The sequence below is a fragment of the Silene latifolia genome, chromosome Y (assembly GCF_048544455.1).
Source record: "Silene latifolia isolate original U9 population chromosome Y, ASM4854445v1, whole genome shotgun sequence".
Taxonomy (NCBI): domain Eukaryota; kingdom Viridiplantae; phylum Streptophyta; class Magnoliopsida; order Caryophyllales; family Caryophyllaceae; genus Silene; species Silene latifolia.
In genome coordinates this window covers 89,681,385-89,684,867 of record NC_133538.1, presented here as the reverse complement: position 1 = coordinate 89,684,867, position 3,483 = coordinate 89,681,385, and the positions used below count along the sequence as shown (strand labels likewise).

Genomic DNA, 3,483 nt, shown 5'->3' with positions numbered 1-3,483 from the left:
CAAGTTTTTGAAGTGGAGTTATTTATAATTAGTCTGTAATCATTCCATATATTAAATTATTAATTGGGACTGAAACTTTGTTGACATATATTTGTAATTGTAGGTATAATAGTATGTAACAGTGTCTCTGTACAACTTTACTGTGCAACTTCAGTTAGAGTTACATGTTGTGTGACTTAAGTTACACAACATATGAACTGGAGTTACAAAAAAAAAATAGCTTACAAATAACTAAAGGCTGAGTAACTTCAACCCCTAGTTTTGTAGCTTTAGTGTGTGTATTATGTAACTGTAAGCCATAGGTGGTACACGGCGAGATATATATATACCAAACTATGCGTAAGATAACAAAAAACGATGAAAATGATAACTCAAAACAAAGATTGATAATCTTAATTTGAGGACACATTGTTTGCTACATAGGAAAAACGTTTTAAGCGGAAGTTTGCTACAAAACAAAGATAGATAATCCTAGTTTTAGGACATATTTTAGGACATATTGTTTGCAGGTACAAAACGATTGACGTCTTTATCAAGTTTGCAACATATTCAGACATAATCTAAGAAGTTGTAGCCTTCTTCTGTGATCTGGATGGTTTTGCAAGTATCTTGGCAATTTTTTGCCTAGCTTGAATTGACTCCTAAAGTTGGTCTTTTCTAGCAACAAAATGATCGACCCTCTTCAAAACTTCAGCTCGATGGCTATTCATATCAGCTAGTAAAAGGGAAGCAGCCAGTTCAATTACCATGTAACGCCGATTCGTCTTACTGCCAAGGTCGCCGTGTTGAAAGGCTCACCTTTATACATTAACATGTGACTCATAGTGAAAATGCCAGACTCCTCATTATTAGCGGCAGGGCGGGTCCATTCAAACTTAATCTGACGATGATCAAAACCGGTAACCAGGCTTCCTCTTCCCTCAAAACCTTTATAGTCCAAGTAGTCGCTCATTGCGGATACCTGCACATAATTTAGTAAATAAGAGGCTTTACAAAAAGACGGAGTCTGCCATAAAACTTAATATCGGAATAAAACTTACTAGTATAGAAGCCGCTTTGCAAACGTTTGATTTCTTCGGGTCGGGGTGTTTCTGGTTGTCAAAGATGTACATCGTTCTTGCATTGAAATTAATACACACGCATGCCATATGGTCATCTACGTTAATTGGTATGAAAAATAAAATTTGCACCCAAGTTGATCGTGCTGCCACATTCGGTGACGAAGATGTCCCAAACTTTGAAAAGCACATCGTAGTTGTTATCGTTGGGTGTGGATTGAGAAGGTGTATTCATTAGTTTCATGAGAACATCCTACGAAACAAAAAGAAAATGATTAAACATAAGTGACAAACATGATGTCAATAAGTAAGGAACATCTTCTCGTGAAGTTACAAAGTGTAAGCACTTAAGTTATAGGAATTTTCATTGAAGTTACAACATAAGAAATGAAAGTAAAGTTATTATATTCCAGGAATAAAGTTATAAAGTAGCTACACTAGAGTTACAAAATTATGAACAAATTTTGAAAGACTTGAGTTAAGAGATGTACATTTAATTACGACTAAGAAAAGAATATAAAAGTCGTACCGTGTGACCTAAACTAAAGAAAGCCATCCTTGCAACTACGCTCTCCTCTGACTCTATGTTGTTCAGCAACATTGCCCAACACTCTATGATAGAGGATGACATCAATCTATCAGGTAGCATAGAAAGAATGTCTACCCTTCGAAGCTTAGTATTGGGTCCGTGGTAAGCTGCTTCCTCTATGAGTTTAAGATAAGAAAATTAGCCAAACGATTAAAAATTAGACTAAGAAGAGAGAAAGTATTGGGTTTTGAGAGAAATTTAAGTTACGCGTTTGGCAATTGGTAGTCGTCTAGGAAGAGGTAGTCTGCCACATTCCTCCTCAAATCTTTGACATCCTTGAACAATGTTAGATTATTACATAAGAAATTAGACACAACAGTCAAGCCAATACCAGTAGCCTCCACGCAATTGAGAGTACAACCAAGGCCATCCCCCTTACCACGACGTCGGCTACTAATAGCTGAAAGGGGTTTTTGAAGAGGGGAATTCAAAACAGGTTCTCTGTAGAAAACTGGTGTCGTGCCGTCAGGGGTAGATGGACGACGACGTTTATACGTAATTTGACAGTTGGCATCATCCTCAATAATCCTCTTAGAACCAGATGTCCTTCCATCAATATCAGCACTGACAGCATTGAGGAGCTCTACTGTACGACCGACCTCGTTCCCACCTTCCTCAATAGCCACGTCCTCAGTCACCCTTTCATTCTCAATCTGAGTTAATCGAATACTCTCATCAATCTCAGCGGAAGAATAACCCGCCTCCTCTAGAATTGCACGAGCATCGATTTCAGTTGACTTATTAGGTGATCCCCCCCTCCGGACCAGGAACTACATCTTTATTGCCTAAAAAAATTTCATTGACTTCAGCCGTGCTATAAAATGCCCCGGTGTAATTAAATACATCAGAGCCAGTCTGAACATTTGCTGCTGACACTTCATCATTGCCTAAACGAACAGCATGGCCATCCAAAGCCCCTTTGCCCGCTGATTCATCAAACTCAGAGAAACCTTTTTTAAGGTCATGTAGAACTTCACTTAATTGCATTGTAGCAACGTCATCTTCAACATTAATATTATCGACTGCAGTACGCTCCTGCAGTACAGGCGCATTGGCCACAAATTGCTTCATACGTGCCGCTAGATCTTCAACTTCATCACAAAATCTATGCAATTCCTCACTTTCCCAAAACTCTTGGGTTGACTGTGAGGGTAAAAGGGCGGTGGGACAAGTTTGCCAGTTGTGAGGTGTTTGATCATGGAAATTGCATGGGAATACCAAGCATGGAAGGCGTAGAATTCCTCGAATCTTTAAGTAATTCTCATGTACATCCTAAATAAAACAAATAAACATCAAAAAGTGAAGTTCCAGATTAATATCAATTAATCAAACATCTATACAATTAAATTACATAGTATAATAAATGAAGTTACATAATTTGAGGTTTAGGTTCGACAACAGAAAAAAAATAAGTTCATAATGAAACAAATAAAATTTTTATTTAAATAGTTTAAAATTTTTTATTTAGATAATTTAAATTAGTTGAAGTTACAATTTTAGTATGGTAGAGTTACATATTTTGTTGATAAAGTTACATATTATGGCAGTAAGGGTTTATTCTGAAAAAAATCTAAATGACTAATATATAAAAGTCATAATTAAATAATTATTTAAATACTTTAAAAAAACAACTTACATCCACAGCACGGGCTTTCAACTCGTCGTCATCCTCAACTCCTTCAGGTAGTTCAATTTGGATGAACTTTTTGTCAGACCGCGGGCAAGAAGAAGATCCAATAAGAAACTGACGATCGGCGATAGGAGTGACCGGTGTAGTTGTGGGCGCATGAATGCAGCGCGGATACCTAACCGTAGACCATGTCTGGCGACCCAAAC

At 37.3% G+C, this 3,483-nt stretch overlaps 1 long non-coding RNA gene across 2 annotated transcripts; it reads right to left on the bottom strand.

Annotated features, from left to right (window-relative positions):
- Window positions 1–407: 407 nt before the first annotated feature.
- Window positions 408–2,874, bottom strand: LOC141634466 (uncharacterized). 2 transcript variants are annotated; one of them, XR_012539203.1, is made up of 4 exons: window positions 1,855–2,874; window positions 1,588–1,763; window positions 1,041–1,311; window positions 408–961 (listed from the first exon to the last, which is right to left on the bottom strand). It is a non-coding gene; the product is annotated as an uncharacterized LOC141634466 (long non-coding RNA). The 2 variants fall into 2 exon arrangements; XR_012539202.1 differs by having other exon boundaries at window positions 1,588–2,874.
- Window positions 2,875–3,483: the final 609 nt, after the last annotated feature.